Source organism: Chanodichthys erythropterus, chromosome 9, assembly GCF_024489055.1.
Source record: "Chanodichthys erythropterus isolate Z2021 chromosome 9, ASM2448905v1, whole genome shotgun sequence".
Classification (NCBI taxonomy): domain Eukaryota; kingdom Metazoa; phylum Chordata; class Actinopteri; order Cypriniformes; family Xenocyprididae; genus Chanodichthys; species Chanodichthys erythropterus.
The window spans coordinates 13,017,697-13,041,022 of record NC_090229.1 but is presented as its reverse complement, the minus strand read 5'-3'; positions in this window follow the sequence as shown (position 1 = coordinate 13,041,022).

The window sequence follows — 23,326 nt, the reverse complement described above, 5'->3', positions numbered from 1 at the left end:
CAACTCATTAAATCCATAATATGACAAAAGTAAAAGTAAAACAGGAAATTATAATAAAGGGTGGGGCTTTATTATATCCATGCGGAACTGATTGGATTGTTAAAGTTATTATAGGCCTTGGATTGTTTTGATGAAAGACTACGATTTTGCAATAGCACGCACTGGTGAATCATGCACATTAAGACCAGGAACGTGTGTTAAGAAAGCAAACAGGGTCAATTGTGATTTCATGTTGACTGAAAGCGTCACCCAGAGCACTGGCCATTCTTAGCAGCATTCTGGAAAACAACACATTTGTGCTCCAGCTTTGTTTGTATTCCTCAGGCGTGAACATGAGGCAAAGTTTCTGAAGGCTAACTTCTTTTTAACAGCGTCTTCATTCTGAGAACAGAGTCCATAGTCCTCCGCAGTGCACGGCAATCTACCTCTAACCCACATCTCTTTGACTGTAGTGGATTTGTTTTGCATGGCAACTTCTTTCAGGGGTTTTCTAGGAAATATTTCTCTACCCCCCCTCTCTAAGGTTGAACAGAGGGAGCGTCTTAATGCATGAGGATGTCAGCGGCCTGTACACGCGCCAGCATTGGCCCAAAGTTGGCTATGTGCTGGCTCTGCAGTGGACCCACAGGGTTTGGGAAGCAGTGTTCCACATTAACATATCCCAGCAGAACACAGCCCTGATTAAAAACACATTTCTGACAGAACACCTCCCAGAAGGAGTGTACAAAAGAAAGAGAGACAGAGCGAGAGAAAGAGAGGCCGTTTATTAAAACTAGAACAGTATATCACAGTAGAGAAGACCCTACAGAACATGGAAAAAAACCCAGAAAGTTTCTTTTGAGGTGGTGACACAATTATGAGACTACTCATATACATTCAAAAAACCACACACGCACCGATCCTTCAAAGGTGAAGTTTGGAATTTTCCTTCCACAAGTGTTACCAAGGGGAATCGCAAAAATAATGATTGTTTCCAAACAATTTGTCTTCCATTTTCAAACATGTGGCCCCACCAAAAACTCACGTCATTGGTTTATAAGAGCTCTAATTTATGTTTCAACTAAAGGTGTAGTAGGTGATCTGGGAAAAAGCGAACTTTAGCCTGCTAGCATTGAGAGCATACGATCTGATACGGTCCCACCCTCCCTGCAAATCACCGTCCAATAAAACAGTAATAATATGAAATGACTACAATTTACGGAAGAGGATTAGGGCCAAGCAATAATAAAAACATAAAACCATCTTGAGATTAAAGTTGTTAAATTTCGAGAAAAAACTCGTTAAATTTTGAGAAAAAAGTCAAAATAAAATGTTGAGAATAAACTCATTAAATTATGAAAAAAAAGTCGTTAAATTACGAGAACAAATTCGTAATTTAACGACTTTTTTCTCATAATTTAATGACTTTATTCTCAACATTTTATCTCGACTTTTTTCTCGAAATTTAACAACTTTAATCTCAAGATGGTTTTATTTTTTTATTATTGCTTGGCCCTAATCCTTTTCCGTAACAATTTTTAAGAAAAAGTTTAATATTTTATTATATTTTAAAATGTAATTATTCCTGTGATATATTGGCGCAAGCTTCTAGTAAATCTGGACCTTAATTTCTTTTAAAGAATCAAAGTGTTCATTTCTTTCAAATTGTATAAATTCTATGTATAATATTTGCATAATTTTATTCTACACACAAACCAATGAGTCATAATAAGAGTATAAAACTCTAAAATTCACGTATATAGCAAAGTCTATATAATTTGGTCTTGCAAGAATTTGAAATCACAGACATTTTGATATCAGACTTTGGTATCTCCTAGGCATTTTAATAGAGAAAATATTACATACTTCACTTGTACATACTTGGAATTGTGATGGATGGTACTGAAAAGTTGTAGTCCATTTAAGTGGTGATACAGTGACCTCAGTAAAAACTGTGCTGCTGTGTCGAAACATCTGTGGTGAAATGGTCGTTAGGAGGATTGAAACTATGGTGAAATGTGCTAGGCCACAGCAGCTATAAAGACCTGAACCCAGTGACCACAGGCAAGGTTCATTTGTTCCAATCTGTGCGATTACACACACACATGCACACACTACTGGAGCTGGATCAGGTACATTGAAGAGCAGTGCTACCATACAGCTAAGTAACCTGTGGCTTGCCGAACAATACAGTGTTTTGTTTGTTATCTGTTCTGTATAACGTTGTATTGTGTTAGACTTATTTAATGTTAGTATTGGGAAATCCCTCTCAGAGGAGGCCTGCGGGACTGTAGCTTTCCTCATGGAACTAAACACGCTGCATGGAACTGATTTGAGCCGTATTACTCTCAATATTAACCCTGACACAGAAATGAAACATAAACCGAAGGGGGTCTGTTTAAAGCGCTCAATCTGTCACTCACATGGCGAGTTGTTTTTTCTGCCTGTACATACAAACACAGACACTCCCATCTACAGGTTTACTATCACATGCTGTAAATCACATCGACTCAGTTGAACTGCATTGGCGTTCACACAGCAGCAAAGATATGCGTTCATCTAAACGGTAAACAGCACAAGATAATGATAGTGAATAAGTAAGACAAAATGAGAAAAGTGCAATGTGTTTCACATTATGCTCTGCGTCACAGTATGGGGTAGTTCTCTTAGAAGGTGTAGAGGCACGAGTCTGTAAGAAAGACACTAAAAGCCAAACATTTTCCTAAATGCTCCAGGTCATGGTCAGGAAATGATCCAATTCGGCATTATGGAGGAGCATAAAACCTCTGCTTGGCAGAGACGTCCCGTGCACTCAACGACAAATGGCCATATATTAATCCTGCTCTTATTGGTAATCAGATACTGGATCTGTGCAACAAAACCATAAATTTGCTTCTAAATGTAATTTAAAAGTGTGTTATAAGAAATGAAGTCATCACTCTGTGTGGGTGTTGTAGTGGTACAACACGAATTATGTCCTCTGACGTTCCTCAGAGCGAAGTCCCCCGACCTGTATGAGCCCAGAAACGCACAGGTTCCATTCAAAATGGACCTCATATTTGGGTGTTTTGGGGTTTCCAAGTATTTGCACTTTGAACTGAAAGACTTTAAACACATTTCACACTCTCACTAGTTGTATTTTTTTTTTATATTTCTCTGAATTAACTGTAAATTGTAATCATATTTCACACAACATTACTGTTTTTACTGTACTTTGATCAAATAAATGCAGCCTCCGTGATCATATCTGGTAACACTTAATATAAGCCTCTGGTGTCCCCAGAATGTGTCTGTGAAGTTTCAGCGCAAAATACCCCAAAGATCATTTATTATAGCTTGCCAAATGTGCCCCTATTTGGGTGTGAGGAAAAAAACACGCCATTTCTGTTTGTGTTCCATTAAATGAGCTGCTGCTCCCGACCCCCTTTCCAGAAGAGGGCGGAGCTTTAACAGGTTGCGCTTCAGTTGCTCAACAACAACAAAGCTGGAGAATCTCACGCAGCCAAAATGGCGAATGTCAGTAATGGTGTTCAGCCTTACATTGTTCAAACCGGAGTTGGACACTGATGGAGAGACTCGGGAAGTCACTAGAACTTTTGGAATTAATTTGGATATTTCTGAACAGTTATTGGATAAATGTATTTAGTTGCTGTGCAGTTAAGTTGGTTCATTTAACTCATTGACTAGCATGAGCCGTCATGTTGAACTTTTGTGCAAATCCAGCATTAAACTGTTTGTGAAGCAGTCCGGCGGCAGGCAGGGTTTATGTAAATTTTAGGGTTAGTGATGTCACTTACTCGGGAAGAAGCTTGTTGTAGTCCCTACCAGCCGTTTGTTATAATCCTTAAACAGAGAATTCTGTAAAAGAAAATATCTCCCTTTGCAATGATGTTTATGCTTTAACAGGAAGATTACACAATAACTAAAGTTAAAAAAGTGAAATCATAATCAACCTATCAATCTATGGACTATAAGTAACTTTGCAACTACATGTCAACTTATTCTACTTACCCAAACCCTAACCTAACAGTTAGTTAGTAGAATGTCTAAAGTGGACAATCGAAATAAAGTGTAAACGAATATCTTTCAAAAGCTTTTACAAAGCCCAAACTTTGTATGTTTGTGTATAACTTCTGAAGAAAGATTCTGAGACAAGGGTTGAACAATATAAGTTATACATAAAAGGCATTTGAAAAGTAGGACAAATAAATGTGAAGACATTGTGAAATGTTTCCAAAACCGTTTTAATGTGACCTTCATATAACTAAAGAAAAAAAAGTTGAAATCTGTTAACTTGAATAGAAATCAACCCAATGGGATATAAAAGTGTGCATACTTGAAGAAACACCCATTTATGTATAATTAAATACATGACCCAACTAAACTTATGCCCTGGCAGAACATCCTGTCCCAACTGTTCATAACATTTGAGAAAAGTAGTAGGATTGAAGCAACAAGGTCATGAACATCATATCATGGTTATATTTTCACCTCGTGAGAAACCCTGTCAAGTGAGATTGTTAGAGGAACACATGCTGAATGTCTGCTTAAATCAGTGTTTGTGCAGTCTTTCTCACTGCCGTTAAGCTTCGGTAATGACTACACCTTGAGTGCAGAACAGATCTATTATAGATGGTCCTCACTGGTTCCTTGCAGAGATCCAGGCAAACTGCCTCCATATGCGCTTTTTCCATACGCCGCTGCTGCTCTGGAATTCTGTTTATGTACACTGTCAAACTTCTCACTGTGTGAGAACAAAAGAAGCAAAAGCAATTATGGGCTGGGCGAAAGGCCGGACTGAGCGAAAACGGCGGATTGAACCAGAAGTAGGAGAGGAGCGATGTGAAGATTAACCCCACGGATTGTCTCAGGAGCAGTGGTTTGTATCCCACAGCCAATTTCCCTCATATTCCCTGAGATTCCCATCAGTGCAGCCATTCACACGGGAAGCCTGATCCGGCCGACATCCTGTGCCTTCGTACTGGAAAACTTGACAGCTAACTAATGTTCTGCGGCCGCCTTCCTCCTCAAACCCACAAGCGGCAGCCCTGAAACAGTCCTGCCCCAGGCGGCTCTGGGGTCCTGAGAAGGCAGGAAACTGGTTTAATCCCATTCTGTGTGAACCAGTGAGAACTGAATCGTGCCCTGTGGCTTCAGAGACTTGTCTGTTTGGGTAAGACACGGAAAAACAATCAGAATCACAGCGGAGTCTGAGAGCTCGACTAAGACCGACTGAGACTGCGCTCGCAGTGTCAACACGCCTGTTTGTGTTAGCGTGCATTAGCATAGCGCTATTGACACTTGTATAGCAAAGGCTGGTTTGTATGCTTTGATGTCGAGATAATGTAATCAGTGCCTATTTGTTGAGAGACAGCACTCTGACAAAGGAAAGCACAAAAAAGATATGAGAATCGATGCCTGAATCATGAACTGTGAGGCTGGGAACAAGGTCAAGATGGAGGCCAAAGGTGTAATGGAGCCAGACAAAGTGTACGGCATAATGTTGCCTTTCTGAGACTAAACAGGATACTGACTCGTGCTAAAGCTGATGGGACAGACAGTTTGAGTGTGTGTCTAACGGACGGTGTCTCTGTTAAATAAACTCTTGTACTATGCACTATATATATACCACCCTCAAAGCTGCCAGGAGCCCACACACTTTACGCCAGGCTGACTGTGTCCTGTAATTACAGTGCTATTCCGACTAAGAAAATATTTACATCTAGGAAACATACACTTCACAAAGCAGAACCCAATCAAAACTCTCCCTTCACGCTGACAGACTAAATATTGCCAATAAGCATATGCACAAACACACACACTCACACACACACACACACATATGCCTTCGTCACTTATGATAGCAGAATTATGAGGGAAAATACAGGTAAATATAGGATAGCCAGACTTTTGATCATATGGATCTGCTTATGCTGATCAAGAACCGCTCACTTAGACAGGAAGAGGCTGTCTGACTGATATACAAAGTGAGCAACCATAATTAATGTGGCATTTAGAGGTAGGTACTTTTGAAATCAGATATTACCCTGAGAAAAAAGTTTAATATAAAGCTTTGCACAAGTTTATTCTCTTATTAATCTGGTGTCAAGTGTCTCAAACAAAACTCTTGAATATCTTTCAAAGATTTCATGCCAAAAACCCAAAGCCAAACTATTTCTTTCATAGTTGCCAGGTTGCTACAATGAGCCCTTTCCCCATTCTTGCAGCCTGACAATTTGTAAACATGACCTGATATTGGAATGAAACTGATGAAATGTAATACACTACCGTTCAAAGGGGATTTTTTTTTAAGAACTCAATACTTTTATTCAGCAAGGACGCATTCAATTGATCAAAAGTGATATTTAAGATGTTTATAATGTTGCAAAACAATTCTATTTCAAAGAAATGCTGTTCTTTCTGTCCATCAAAGAATCCTGAAAAAAATGTATAAAGGTTTCCACAAAAATATTAAACAACACGCCTCTGTTGCTAATTCCAAAATGTCATTTCAGAACTAGTAACGAAGGCTTGAGCCTTGATAGCATAATAATACAGTTATTAAATTATATACAATTATGATACAATTAATTATGATACAAAAGTAGTTGAGAGAAAGAGAGAGAGAGAGAATAAGCAGTATATGTGATCTGATACCTAATATGTGCGTCTCTCCTCAAGACCTGCTAGCCGTGAGTTTCCCTGAAAATAACTGCACACCTTAGAACGTTGGTCAACCAATCAGATTTGAGCATTCAACAGCCCCGTAGTATAAATATATTTATAAAATGGTTAGTTCCTGTCCTTGATTCTGATTGGTCAATAGCTGTGTTTTATTCAAACACGGCTATGACCGCTTCACCCAACGGTTCTGTGTATCACTACATAACACCATTAGCAACGTAAACTGTACATGTTCTTAATTGATATTGTTCATTGAAGCTAACTGTATTATGTAAACAGTACTGTAAGAAAGCGATCGAGTGAGCGAGTTTATTACCTGCATTCAGATTTAGCATTTTCCTTGGTCATTTTCCTATGTTCATAATAAAAAATCTGTTTAAATGTCCGATGTATTATCTTGTCCTTTTAACAGTTAAGAGGTTTTCCCGTGACTGACAGCACTTGTTAAAGCATTTGTCAGGTGCGTCTTGTTCCGTGTTCACAACAATTTAGTCTTTTTTTAGTCACGATACAGCACAGCCTCTCGTACCTTATTGCTTACATATAGATATATATATATATCTATATGTATATATAATAATATATATATATATATTTTTTTTTAATATATATTTTATAACTATTTATAACTATTTTAGGGCCATTGTTATATATTGTCAATCTAAATATATTTATATTTGCATTTACCCAAAATGTTTTGTAAAATTGTAAATACAGCTATGGAAAAAATTAAGAGACCACTTAACATTGATTTCTGACCTTGGAGTGGTCTCTTAATTTTTTCCATAGCTGTATATTTTCTTGCCCTAGAAGTCCATTTTGTTATACATTTTGGCATTTGAACCTATAAATGAAATTTATTTTCCATTTGAAGCAGTGTTTACAATATTTCTTTCATAAAAACTCATGTGTTTGGCATGGTAATGACAATACTGATATGTTTGGTCTTGGTGGAATAGATCTGCTACACTGCTGCTGCTGCAGAGCAAGTACAGGACTTGCTACTGCCAATACATACACAACACGCTGCTGTGAGCAAGTAAGACATGCTGCTGCTGTACAACATATCGTACACAAATTACCCGGATCAGATACAGGTGGAGCTGGGGAAGGTGGAGAGTTTCCATATATATTTGAAACATATTTTGGCCAGAACCAAAAATTTGTTTTTGCCATATGCCTATGGTTGGCAAAGATTATAGCTCCTACAAATCCACACACACATCTGCAATCATTAATGGCTGCTCATTTGACCCGGTTCGTGTCACTCTCTCATGTCATCTCCAGTCAGACCATACTGACATGACAAGACTGTGCAGCCAAACACAACTTCCCTGTAACTCATGAACTGTGCTATAATGCCCTGGTCTGGCAGATCTGGAACAAGAGGCTTTGAAAGTAGAGTGGAACGACAGATGGAGGACTAAACTTAAATACCAGTCCAATCTTTTAATAAATCTGCAACAGGTGGCAACACATGGTTTACATCACTGCAGCACTCGACTAAACGCAGGTGACGTGAGAGACCTTACACTGGCCGGCAGTGGGGATTGTGGGATTAAAATGAGAGAAGCAAACATCTTCTTCCACCAAATGTTTTCTACTTCCAATTTGCTCCAGGGAAGTGAATTTGTTCCTGAGCAGAGCTGACCATGTCTTTATGTGAAAATATATAGCCTGTATTACCTTAAACAAAGTGTTCAAAATGAGCACACACACACATGGACGCTGTTATGGCAACACTACCTTCACTGTGTTTAGACTACAACACTAAAGCAATGAGGTCATGACTATGATGTAACCTAGGGAAAAAGTGTGTGTGTGTGTGGAGAGAGAGAGAGCCGAGAGCTGCAATGAAATAATCCTGGCCAGATGCTATGGCTAAAAGAAACATGATATGACAGAAAAGACGGGAACTGTAGTGCAGAATTGTCTGTGAATTGTGTGTGTTTCTCTACAGAGCCCAAATCAACACACCAGTCCATTAACAAGGCTGCGGGTGAAGCAAGCCTGAGATGTTTTCTTAGCTATATGAAGTTGTCATATTTTTACTTTACATGCTTAGACTTGTTGTTTACAGATGAAGGATACCTACAAGAAATAAAATGACATTTATAAGGAGGTACCTTGAGTTTACCCAAGACAGCACCAATGGCAATTCTGGATAATTACAGTGCTGAGAAAGTATGCAACACATTTGGGTAAACTTGAAGCCAGTTTAAAGCGGTTTCTTTATTTGAATAAAATAGTGTTTTGTCATTTGGTCGATGCTTTCATGTAAAGTGCACATACGGAGTTAAAAATTATTGTTCGGTCATCATTTACTCAACCTAATATTGATCAAAAACTGTGGAACTCAAAAGAAGGAATTTTGAAAGTGATTTTTCCCTCCATATAATTAAAGTTATTGATTTTCAATGTACAGACAAAAACATGCAAACATTTACACAGAAGAAACTCATACAGGTACAACATGAGACTGAGGACATTATTTATTTCACTTCATTTGAGTTTCACTTCACTAAGTGCCTTGCTTAAATTCAAGTTGTATCCGGTTTATGAATGCCCTGTTTTAAAATTATTTTGCCTGCCAGAGAAAGGAACCAATGTTTTAAAGGTGCACTCAGTAATTTTTCCCTCATTAAAAGTGTTTTACACATAAATAAATAAATTGTATTTTTGAAAAATGTGTTTAAACTCATGTTTTACTCAGTTTATCTCGGTAACAACCCTGTTACTGGACACTTTTGCTCGCAGAATAAATTAATCATGGCTGGCTGTGAATAGTCTACCATGGTACCGATAACTAGAAACATTCTGCTTTACATCAAATCAACAAGGTGCCAACATTAGGTCAAGAAAAACTGCCAAGTAGGCAAGCGAAATAGAGACAAAACTTTACTGAGTTCACATTTATCCAGAAATATTCTTATTTAAAGGGATAAAATTAAAGTACCTAATGCATCTTTGTCCGCAGAAATATTCTGAAAAATGTTGGGGTCCAACAACATTGACTGTCAGTGAGACCCAACACTGAGACTGAGAGTGAGTAAATTATGACTTTTCATTTTTTGGTGAACCATCCCTTTAAGTAGATATTTGCATGTATTCATTTTGCAAACTTTTATCCAAAGCGACTTACATTGCATTCAATTTGCATATATTTTTATCAGTTCTTGCGTTCCCTGGGAATCAAACCCTTTGCTTTAACTTCCAAAACTGTTCAGGCATCAGCATGAGTAGATGACTGATAATAATAAATAACTTGGTCTGTTTATATTTAAAGAGCTCAAAGCAAAAAGGAGAATAAGGAAAGAAACTTATGGGAGATGAGGGAATGAGAAAGGAGAGGGAGAGAAAAAGTGGAACAGTTAGGAGGTAAATAAGCAAATAAGGTTTTAACAAGCTTCCTTCAGCATTTGCAGGTTGGAGACTTGTGTGTTCCCACTGTAGCTTTAAACTAACATGAAACAATAGGGAGAAGAAAAGAAAGCTAATGAAAGAGAGAAATGGGAGAGAACAAAATTAACAGAATGAAGTATTTAAGCACCTGTAGGAGGAACAGTTTTCAGGAACCCTAAAAAATAAGCATGAAAAACATTTCTTAATCAACACAGAAATCCCAATATATCCCCTATTTTAAAAACTTATTATTGGCTCTGTTTAAACCACATTTGCAAACACAGCAGATAACATGACAGGCTTTTTAAAACAATATCAAGACCACATCCTTCCACAAGGACTTTCCCACTGCAGCTCTGGAAAACTGTGTCAAATTGGCAAATCACTTCTGTCATGTACTGGTCCACTTCGGCCCACTTAAGCAGGGTCAGAACTCAATTACCCTAGTGAATGAGAAGAACACAGAGGGCTGATCAGTCTAAACCAAATTAAAGTGATTGAATTTCAATGCAGTGGAGTGCTGCACGTATACGAGGACTGTTTGTCTCTCATGGTTAGATTCCCATAATCAACCCCACATCTGGGCGATATTAGTCATCAAATCATATCTTTCATCACTTTGAACTCTAAGATCTGCCCACACTGGCTGTGGTGCTCATGTTCTCAGCCACACTGTGCATTAACAGACGTTCAATATTGTATAGTGGGAAGCACACACACTTTGTTTGAAGTTTTGAAAAGAACACTTCAAGACGGCTAGGACAAAATTCAGAATAGCATACTTGTATACTAATCTTACCATTTCTGCACTACTGTAATAGCATATTAGTATGCTACTCTTTTTTTTTAAATATCGGAATAGCATCATACTAGTCTTATCATTTCTTCCATATCGGTAAAGTATACTAGTCTCACCATTTCTGCCATATTGGAACAGCATACTAATCTTACTATTTCTGCAATATCAGAAAAGCATACTAGTCTCACCTTTTTTGCCATATCAGAATAGTATACTAATCTTACAATTTTTTCCATATCGGAATAGCATACTAGCATGTTATTCTATTTCTGCCATATCAGAATAGCGTAGTCTTACGATTCCTGCCATATCAGAAAAGCATACTAGTCTCACCATTTCTGCCATATCAGAATAGCATACTAGTCTTACCATTTCTGCCATGTCAAAATAGCATACTAGTCTCACCATTTCTGCCATATCAGAAAAGCATACTAGTCTCACCATTTCTGCCATATCAGAATAGCATACTAATCATACTATTGCTGCAATATCAGAATAGCATACTAGTCTCACCATTTCTGCAATATCAGAATAGCATACTAGTCTTACCATTTCTGCCATATCAGAATAGCATACTAGTCTTACCATTTCTGCCATATCAGATTAGCATACAAATCATACTATTGCTGCAATATCAGAATAGCATACTAGTCTCACCATTTCTGCAATATCAGAAAAGCATACTAGTCTTACCATTTCTGCCATATCAGATTAGCATACTAGTCTTACCATATCTGCCATATCAGATTAGCATACTAGTCTCACCATTTCTGCCATATCAGAATAGCATACTAGTCTTACCATTCCTGCCATGTCAAAATAGCATACTAGTCTCACCATTTCTGCCATATCGGAAAAGCATACTAGTCTTACCATTTCTGCCATATCGGAAAAGCATACTACTCTCACCATTCTAGCATACTAATCTTAATATTTCTGCCATATCGGAAAAGCATACTAGTCTCACTATTTCTGCCATATCGGAGAAGCATACTAGTCTCACCATTTCTGCCATATCAGAATAGCATACTAATCATACTATTGCTGCAATATCAGAATAGCATACTAGTCTTACCATTTCTGCCATATCGGAAAAGCATACTAGTCTCACCATTCTAGCATACTAATCTTAATATTTCTGCCATATCGGAAAAGCATACTAGTCTCACTATTTCTGCCATATCAGAAAAGCATACTAGTCTCACCATTTCTGCCATATCGGAAAAGCATACTAGTCTCACCATTTCTGCCATATCGGAAAAGCATACTAGTCTCACCATTCTAGCATACTAATCTTAATATTTCTGCCATATCGGCAAAACCATACTAGTCTCACTATTTCTGCCATAACGGAAAAGCATACTAGTCTCACCATTTCTGCCATATCAGAAAAGCATACTAGTCTCACCATTTCTGCCATATCGGAAAAGCATACTAGTCTCACCATTTCTGCCATATCGGAAAAGCATACTAGTCTCACCATTTCTGCCATATCAGAATAGCATACTAGTCTTACCATTTCTGCCATATCGGAAAAGCATACTACTCTCACCATTCTAGCATACTAATCTTGTTATTTCTGCCATATCGGAAAAGCATACTAGTCTCACTATTTCTGCCATATCGGAAAAGCATACTAGTCTCACCATTTCTGCCATATCAGAATAGCATACTAATCATACTATTGCTGCAATATCAGAATATTTGCGCTACAAACCAGTGTATTTCCATACATTCAAATAATATAAAGAAATACCAGTTTGCAAAATCAAGCAGCATAACAAGCTGTTTTGTACAGCTAAAAATAGCTGGAAGAGGATGGCAGTGGAAGCGTCGCACATAGTTACAAATGGCCAAGCACGCTCTTATGTTGAAAATAAGGTAGATAGGAACAGCATCCTCGCACACTACTTGTACTATTTCTATAAAATGGAATGATCAGGAAAACTAGATGGTTAGATTAAACTAGGCACCCAGGGAAACTAAAAAAAGAAAGCAAGCAAGAAAGAAAGCAAGCAAGGGATAAAAAAGAAATAGGAAAGGGGATGGTTAGAATGGCCTGTAACTGGGCTCTCTCTAAAACTCTGAGCTGGATCCCACTGTGGTGTGTACGGTAATGTGACCCAGTTGACCCTGCAGAGCTACAGCAATGATCAATAATAAATGAATGTAATTTTATCAAACAATGACAGCGCATACAGAGCTTCCCTTTCTCTCTCTGTATGCCTGAATGTCCATTTATACTGCTCCTTATAGACCACACATAAGCACCAAGCAGGTGTGTTCTTTGTGCGCACAGTGCACACACAGACAAACCGACTTTCCCCTCTTTCATCTCTCTTGCTGCCCTTGAATGCAGAGGTAAGGCCTATTAATCCTGTTATGCAAATGAAAGTGATAAATTCCTCACTTTTCCATGCATACAATTCCTAGCCTCCCCTGGTCTCCCCTGCTATTCAATTAAGACAAGGCTGGGTGGGGGTCTGTGGGGGTAGTGCCAATGTCTCAGTTCGGTTTTAGTTGCAAAGCACTGGCCATGACAGATTGGTACATTCCCCCCAGCACACAAAAACACACAGTACCAACCATTTTACTTCTTCCCAAGAATTTTGGACCAAACACCAGAAAAATGTATAGAGACCTGTGTACACGCAAAAACAAATATAAAGGCTAGACCACTATTAACTCAGCGCCTGAATATAATGGAAGAGCTACCTCATCTACATACCACAACCATCATTTTACATGCACATGTGATTTGTTTTGGTTTAATTCTCTGGATTAAAGTATTTTAAATTAAGCAAAGAGCTTATATACACTGATCAGGCATAATATTATGACCACCTTCCTAATATTGTGTTGGTCCCCCTTTTGCTGCCAAAACAGCCCTGATCCGTCAAGGCATGGCTTGTGGTGCTCCTCAAACCATTCCTGAACCATTTTTGCTTTAGCAAAAGCATTATCCTGCTGAAAGAGGCCACAGCCACCAGGGAATACCATTTCCATGAAAGGGTGTACATGGTCTTCAACAATGCTTAGGTAGGTGGTACGTGTTAAAGTAATATCCACATGGATGGCAGGACCCAAGGTTTCCAGCAGAACATTACCCAAAGCATCACATTGCCTCTGCTGGCTTGCCTTCCTCCCATAGTTTCTCAGGTAAGTGATGCATACGGCCATCCATGTGATGTAAAAGAAAACATGATTCATCAGGCCAGGCCACCTTCTTCCATTGCTCTGTGGTCCAGTTCTGATGCTCATGTGCCCACTGTTGGCACTTTCAACGGTGGACAGGGGTCATCATGGGCACCCTGACTGGTCTGCGGCTATGCAGCCCCATACGCAACAAACTGTGATGCATATTCTGACACCTTTCTATCAGAACCAGCATTAACTTCTTGAGCAATTTGAGCTACAGTAGCTCGTCTGTTGGATCGGACCACACGGGCCAGCCTTCGCTCCCCACGTGCATCAATGAGCCTTGGCCGCCTGTGACCCTGTTGCCGGTTTACCACTGTTCCTTCCTTGGACCACTTTTGATAGATATTGACCACTGCAGAACGGGAACACCCCACAACAGCTGCAGTTTTGGAGATGTTCTGACCCAGTCGTCTAGCCATCACAATTTGGCCCATTTTTCCTGCTTCCAACACATGAACTTTGAGGACAAAATGTTCACTTGCTGCCTAATATATCCCACCCACAAACAGGTGCCGTGATGAAGAGATAATCAGTGTTATTCATTTCACCTGTCAGTGGTCATAATGTTATGCCTGATCGGTGTACATACAAACACACTAATTACAATAAATAAATAAAATCTCACCATGCCAACAGTTATGGGTTTGACTCCCCATACAAATAATGATAAAACTGTAAGTAGGTTTGGTTAAAAACCATCTTCTAACAAGTGTCTCTCTACTGTGTTGCATTCACACTGTTTACCACAACTAGCTTTACAATTCTTGTTTATTATGAACAATTGTCATTGTGGTGATACTAATATTGCTGCTTCCTTGAAGTGACGTTTTATGTTTTTTCCTCAATTTTAAGCCTCCTTGATTTAAATGCCTCTGCTACATCAATAAATGTAAACAAACAGGTAAATAATCTGAAATCTGCTCTTATATTTGAATAATAAAAGAAAAAGTAAATAATACAGATAATTAAAGTAAACAATAAAAGAATCAAACAAGACAGGTGACATACAGTATGAACAAAAGGGTGGCTGTTGGTTCTCTCACGGCCTCATATCTGTAACACTGAACGAGGGTATGCGCTGAGGACTTGAGGTTTAAGTTCATATATTTCATTTACTGTACTAAAGCAAACCCAAAACTGTACTGTACTAGAGCAAAGCCATGCACTCAGTCTGGCTAAAGCACTGGATCTTTCATGTGGTTTGTGATTTCAGTGAGCCTAAGATTGAGAAATAGTGAACGTAAGAATAAGACTTCTTACTGAAGGAATGTAGTGTCTCTCTTTCCTCCCCCCCCCTCTCTCTCTCTGCCTTGGCAAGACTCTAGCAGAGGCCCAGATGGTCGTCACGGTGATTCACCATGTCATGCTGTCTGTTGCCGGGCAGCACAGTAGAGTCTAAGCCCATAGTGATGGTCGTGTGTTTGTGTGTACATGTCTTTCAAATTAATTTCGCATTTAAATACTAGTGTACAGTGAAGTATTCCTCTAATAAGGGTCATTGTAAAAGGCTGTTGTACAGTAAACTGTAAATGTATTCATTTTAATTCAATTGACAATAAAGGTTCCTAATAAAAGCAAACATTTGAATGAATACAGATCTTTAAAATAATAGTTCTCTCAAAAATGAAAATCTTGTATTTACTCACCTTCATGTTGTTCCAAATGCATATGACAGTTTTTCTGTGTTCTATTGTGGACAAACACAACATTTCTCATATCTTTTCTATATAATGAAAGTGAAGGAGGACAGGGAGGTCAAGCTGAAAAATGAAAAATAATTACCATAAAAGTATCATAAAACTGGTTCATATGACTGATGCATTATATTCCAAGTCTTGTAAAATTATAGGATAGTTTTGTGTGAGAAACAGACCGAAATTGAAGCCGTAATTCAATTATAAACATACCCTACACTTGACTGTTAACCATTGTGACTGAATCATTGAGTTGAACTCAAGAATGAACAAATCGTTCTGACCGGCTTTGTGAACTGGATCAACTGCAGAGGTGTAAAGAGTACCTGAAAACCATACTTGAGTCAAAGTACAGATATGTTAAAGTTGACTCATTACGAGTTACAAGTCACCATTCAAATACGATTTGAGTAAAAGTCTTAAGGCAGGAACACACCAAGCCGACGGTCGACTCACCTGCGATTCAGCATGCTAATGCACTCTCATTCGTGTAAAGAAGCCTTGCTGACAAGTTTGGGGGAGTAAGGGCAATATGCACAAGATGTAATACCTTCAACGCCCTGTACATGGCAATATTGCTTCTTTTGTAGCAGAAATAAACTGCTGCAGAAAATGTTAGGTGCCATGCAAAATGTAACAAGTAATTGTATTACTCATCACAAATGTATTGGAGTAAAGAGTACATATACTTATTCAAAAATAATCTTTGATACTCAAACTACAATGTAGCCAAAAGGATACTTAAGTACGGTAACTTTATTTACTCCAATACTTTACACCACTGATCAACTGATTCAGATCAAAACTACTGGTTACACTTTATTTTGATGGTCCACTTTAGATTCTCTACTAACTAAAAGTAACTTTGCAATTACATGCCAACTAACTCTCATTAGAGTATTAGTAGACTGTTAGTTGGCTGTTAGTTTAGGGTTAGGTGTTAGGGTTTGGGAAAGTAGAATAAGTTGACATGAACTTGCAAAGTTACTCAGAATGTCTGTTCAGGACCATCAAAATAAAGTGTTAGCAGATATTAAAGGGTTAGTTCACCCAAAAAAGAAAATTCTGTCATTAATTACTCACCTTCACGTCGTTCCACACCTGTAAGATCTTCAGAACACAAATTAAAGTATTTTTGATCAAATCCGATGGCTCAGTGAGGCCTGCATTGTATCAAACTGCCAAAGTCACGTGAACCATTGAAATTTCGAAACACTTATGACGTAACAAAGTCTTGTTTACTGAAATCATGTGACTTTGGCAGTTTGATACACGCTTAGAACCACTGATTCGAAACAAAAGATTCGTAAAGCTTTATGAAGCAGTGTTTTGAAATCGGCCATCACTAGATATTATTGAATAAAATCATTATTTTGTTTTTTTAATGCACAAAAAGTATTCTCACCGCTTTATAACATTAAGGTTGAACCACTGTAATCACATGAACTGTTTTAAATATCTTTAGCTCCTTTCTGGGCATCCGAAAGTGTTAATTATCTTGCTGTCAATGGAGGCCTCACTGAGCCATCGGATTTCATCAAAAATATCTTAATTTGTGTTCTGAAGATGAACGAAGATCTTACAGGTGTGTAACGACACAAGGGTGAGTAATTAATGACAATTTTTTAGGTGAACTAACTTTAAGTAGACAGTCTACCACTACTCTAATGAGAGTTAGTTGACGTAGTTGCAAAGTTACTTAGTAAAATGTCTAAAGTGGACTATCGAAATAAAGTTACCAATTCGTTCTCAAATCGGACAGTGAGTAATAACAATGAATGTAATTTTATGCAAGTTAAGGATAAATAACTTATATTTCAAGCCACTTTCATGATTTTTTTTTGCATTTTGGTGCTTGACAGCCACAGAAAATTTCCAGAAAACCTACAGTAGCCTTGTGTTAACTTCAGAAATTCACCTTTTGTGTTCCACAGAAAAAAGAAAATGTTGGCTACGTGTCGTATTTTGAGGGTTGATGAATGCCGTATGTGAGTGTTTTTGTATTGGATAAAGTAGGCTGTGTGGGGGGTATTTGGAGGTGTTGTTTTGTTTGGGTTTTTGGGGGGTTTGTATTTTGGATAGACAGAGGCTGTGTCCGGATTTCAGAGCGATTTTCAATGGATTAGGTCTTGAGGGACCGGTGAGATGGGCAGATTGCAATAAGAGTTTTAGGCCATTGTGTGTTGCGTAAATGGGTGCAGTGTGTGGGGTATGATGGGATTGCGTGTGGTACTGCGAGGCCTATGGCCTGGTGTCAGACCTGCACCATCAAGCCGGGGGGCTGGAACAGCGCCAAGTCATGACATCATCTCCTTCTCCACACTGCTCGGGGCCGCACACTCTGGAGCGATAAATCCTCCCCAGGCACTGGGCTGCGCACAGGCATGCAGGAGAATACACCATTGTCTCACACACACTCTCACAACCACAGCTGCTGCAGTCAAATGGCACGACGGCTTCCTTCAATGCAAGTCCAGTTTTCAAATGCTCATAGCCTATATAATAACCTCTCTTCAACAAGCTGTTTTGAGGTATCACTCATGCCCATAGCACAAACTGCCCAGGTCATGTGCCTAAGTTTCATACTTCGAGGTTTGTTCAAAAGCTTGACTATGAGCAACTGTAAAAGTAATTGTAAATACCACTAATTACAGTTTAATGGTAATATTCTGCGTCCCTTTTAACAAGGCTATACTTTCACAGTAGTAAATAATGACAGAGGTCGGTGTGCATTCCTGCAAAGGACTTCCCTTTCATATTATGGTGTATTCACTACAATGCTAATAGGAGTTTTAATGATTTTAGCAGTTACACTTTATAAACGCAATACCTCTCTGGTCCAATACGCGTACGTGTGTGCTTTTTACATTAACACATCATTTGTTGCCATGGTGATTGTGCAAACAGTTTCCCTTGACCTGGACATTCCAAAGCGGTAATGTTAGCATGGAGAGAGGCAGAGGTTCAGACCTTTCTTCACAAAACATCACTTTCTATCTGAGTTGTTGGCAAGCTTGCTGCTTTTCCCTCAAGGCAGCCTACAAATTGTGTTACTTATAAGTGTATAGTTAGAGTAAACTGTAAATATGAACTATATATATATATATATATATATATATATATATATATATATATATATATATATATATATATATATATATATATATACACACACACACACACACACACACATACGCAGACACGCACACACAAACAGAAGAAAACAGAAGATTTCCATGTGTATTTATACGTTTTTTTCCTGAACTTGTTGTGAAGGAAACTGAATTGATTGAAAATGACACATATCTTGTCCTTGGTTATATATATACACACACACACACACATGCACACACACAAACAGAAGAAGATTTCCGTGAGTATTTATGCTTTTTCCTGAAAACAACAAAAAACTCTAGGCTAGTTACGGTTATCAAACAACGTATAACTAATTCAACTGATTTGAATGTGGCTAATCCAATTAGAATTTGGAGTTGCAACTATCTTTTTGTAATATATTTTTTTATCCTGTTAAATCATCAGCAGATTTCCAACATAATGACACTAATGTAAAATCCATGTCAGACTAAGAAAACAAACCCCCACGCTCTGTCCTTTTGAATTAATATAACAAATGTTGTTCCCTTGGTCCGCGTTAAACTTGACATCTTGGCACAGTTCATGTAAAATATTAAACTCTAATATGTTTAACCACAGTAAGTTCTAAGTAATGTCCTCTCTGTGCTTTGAGACAACGGAGGTGATATATTACTGAATTTTTAATTTCAAGCATGTGTCAGGTCAAACTGCAGGGTTAAACTCACACAGACGTTACGCTGCTCCTACTGGTGTGGATGCATTAACATCTCAGTGTTATTTGAGCTAACCTGACTGTGGCTGATTAGTAGACCTGTACTACCCATCCATCACAAACTCAAATGCACCACCGACCAAAATTCAGTGCTACAAGCCTTGAGACCTGTTCAGGTACAATATACTTTTCAGCTAGAATCATATGGGATCACTAAAAAATAACTACTGTCTGAAACATTCCTTGTCTCATAGTCAGCATGGAGAACAGTCAGTGCTGTTGTTTGCAAAGCTCACCGCTGAGTGTTATTGCATGTGCATTTAATATATAATACTGAGGCGTTAAGGCGAGTAACACCCGGTGGAGAGTTGGGCCAATTAGTAATGATTCATAAACTATAATGTTAAAACATTTCAAGTCTCAGGTGGAGGTAAAAAGAGCGGGAGCTAGAAAACAGTCCCTGTCTGTTCCACAGTGTGAATTTCATACCCCGGGGGACAGTAATGTAAATGGAGACATTAAGCAAAAAGGAAAGCCTAGTAATTTCATGGCATTAGTATTACTGCACATTCTAGTTTTATAGTGTTATCCTGATGTAGCAAATAACCAGCAGACATGCACCTCCCAGAACAATCAGTGCAACAGTTTCACACATTTACAGCTGATATTATGATACGTTGAGTAATATGACCATATAAAACAGTCCTATTCAGTAGCACAATTCGCTCATTGTAGGATTTAGCATGCGCAAGCAGTTTTACATTCGGAAAGGTAGGTAAATTTCAGCTGTGTTTAGAAAGCTCAATTGAAACCGTATAGCTTGTCAAACTGCTAATAATTTACAGTAAAGCTATGCTTTTGTAGTTAGCTAAACTACAGTATCCTAAAAAATGTAGCTAACTAAACAAGCAATGTCTTTTTAAATATATAACTATATTTTAAGTACACCTGCAGTCAATAATTGTATCACTTAACTCATCTTTGATTATCACAATGGCATATTTGAATGTTTTATCTGTGAAAATTATTTCTTCATGCCTTATAATAGTTTGAATGTAACTACAGCCTTGCTTCTTTTAGTATACATTATTTCATAAAGGTAACTATTCTCAGCGTCGTGGCTAAACTACAGTTGTTTACTTCTAGGTAACAGTTTAAAATGTTTTCATTAGTATGCACGATTTGTGCAGTCATCTGTAACTGAATAACAGATACTTTGTGTAACAGCAGAGCAACCTTCAGCTATAGTCTACTATGAGTTCAGCTCTTCCTTTGTACCTTGCGATGTAACAGCTGATAGGCCTATATAAATTTCGTTATAACTTTCATGCTTATTTGTTAAGCATGCTGGGAAAGATCAGCTCTACAGCAAAATATAAATGGGCAAACAAGGAGGATGAGGAAGAAAAACAGGATGAAGAGGAAAACGAGGATGAAGAAGAAAAGTATTAGAAAAATAAATAAATAACTAATAAATAAATAAATAAACACCTCTGCTATATTAGCAATCCAAATTTAACAAAAATAGCTCTCACAAACTTACAAAAACTAACTAACAAAAAATATAGCTTTACAGAAGAGACATTATTTCTATCCTTATTTAATTCGATATTTTTGAAACTTGTCATAATAAATCATGTTAAGTAACCTCTGAGAAGCCTATCTGAATTTGTGTCTTTGGTTATAGTATTTTGTAATATAATAATTTTCTATACATACAGAGGCATATTTTAAATGTATTGAAATTTTAAGGCATCTTTGAGTAAACTTCATCATTTGAGTATCTCATTGCCGGGCCGAGTGTCCTGGTTTTTGGTAATCAAAATATGGTCACCCTAATAAAATCCATTCAGAATTTGAATAAAAGAATAAAGGTTTGTAATTAAATTAGAGAAATAGTTTTCTGGCAAGAAACATTAAGGGATATTTGAAATTCTTTTTAATGAACAATCCCAATTAGAATGACATCAAATTTCAGCTGACAAATTTAGCCTAATTAATAAAACTATAATACTTACTAATATTGTTGAATTTAGAGTTAAGATTAAGATTAGTTAAAGATTAAAGATACATTAAATATTCTATCAAAAACATATTAAAATGTCATATATAGGGAATCAAAGTGGGGAATATTCTAATGAATCAGTTTGTTCAGACAGTTGCTGTAAACCATTGAATTTCCAAAGCTACATAAGAGAGAGAAGACCATTTGGAATTGATTCACTACTTGAACTTAGCTTAATGTTTTTTTCTGTAGCAAGTTTTATTCTGTTATCATAATGGAAAACTCATCATTTTTTGATTACAGAAATATCATCCAAATTATTGTCCCCTACTATTTGTTAGTAACATGTAGTGTAACTTACTACTTTTCATGAACATCTTTACTATAGCTTAACTGCTTTAGATTAAGAGTAGCTTGTTCCTTATCCAGCCATTTGGATGGGTTGCTTTAAAAAAAAAAAAAAAAAAAAAAAAAGGAGTACCCACAAACATTCATAAATCACCATGCATAACATTCGTATCTGTTTATGCTCTCCCAGAAACTGTTTCATATCAGAAATTGCATGTAGCTCCCTAATTGCATCGCTGAAGGTCCATCTGCAAAGACTTGAAGCCCTGGCGCCACCGTTGGTTCTGTAACTCTTAAGCTAAAACTGCCTCGTTCCTCCCCCACGATACCTCCAGAGACTTAGTGTGCCCACAAAGCCCATCTGCATGTGAAACCACAGGCCCGTGATCTTACTGTGAATACGTGGGGAAACAGGAGTCTATCCAATGCCTAAAGGCACAAGAGTGTCTTTTCTAAGATAAATACAGACGCTGCTAGGGGCTTTTAACATAGTGCGAGAGAGACGCTGGGAGGCTGATGGGTCCAACCTGTGTTCTCAGAAAGCACACAGCCATTTTGCAGAGCTACTCAAGCTTCATTCCTGTGAATGCCATCCGGGAGACGTATTGTTCGGGGCCTCCGTCTGTCAGAACGCTCCGTGTTCGCCTTCTGCAGCTGGAGAGCATATTTCATACTTCTGAGTGCAAGAGGAGAAATGCAGGAGGGAGAGACGGGGAAAAATGCACACAAACAAAGAAGAAGAGGAATATACAACAAAATCCCCCCCTTTGGACCGAAGGCCCATTCACTGCATATACAATATGACGGGTAGCTCTGAAAGTCTGCTTCTCTGTCTCACTAGGGCCCCTCAGGGGAGACTATTCCTCTCTTTTCTTCTTCTCTTCATCTCCTCCAGGCTTAGGACAGGCAGCGAGGAGAGGGGGAGAACGACAGGAGGCAATGGCTCGGAGAGCCTGAAGAAAGGAGAGGCCCACTGTAAACAGAATATGTAGATTCCTTTTAGGGCTACTGAAAGCATGAATTGCTCCAAAGGCATGCAGATAGCATGGGGTGCCTGAACTGCAGGTAAAAGGTTTGGACATGGTTGCTGCAGTAACGTGTTACATAAGGTCTCCGTGATGAACCTAAATCTGTCTGATTTACATGTAAGTGAGACAAGGAGAGAAAACCCAAGTACTGTGTTGGTAAAGCTTTTTATAATTTCAGGAGGATAGTTCACCCAAAAATTGAAATCCTTCGCTCAACCTCATGTCGTTCTAATGCCATGTGACTTTCTTTCTTAAGTGGAACACCAAAGGAGATGGTGCAAGTGAATAGTGACCAAGCCCATCATAAAAGTAATCTATGCATCTCAGATGCTATATTTCAAAGCTTTATTGGAGGAAAAGACTGGAATTTAAGATGTT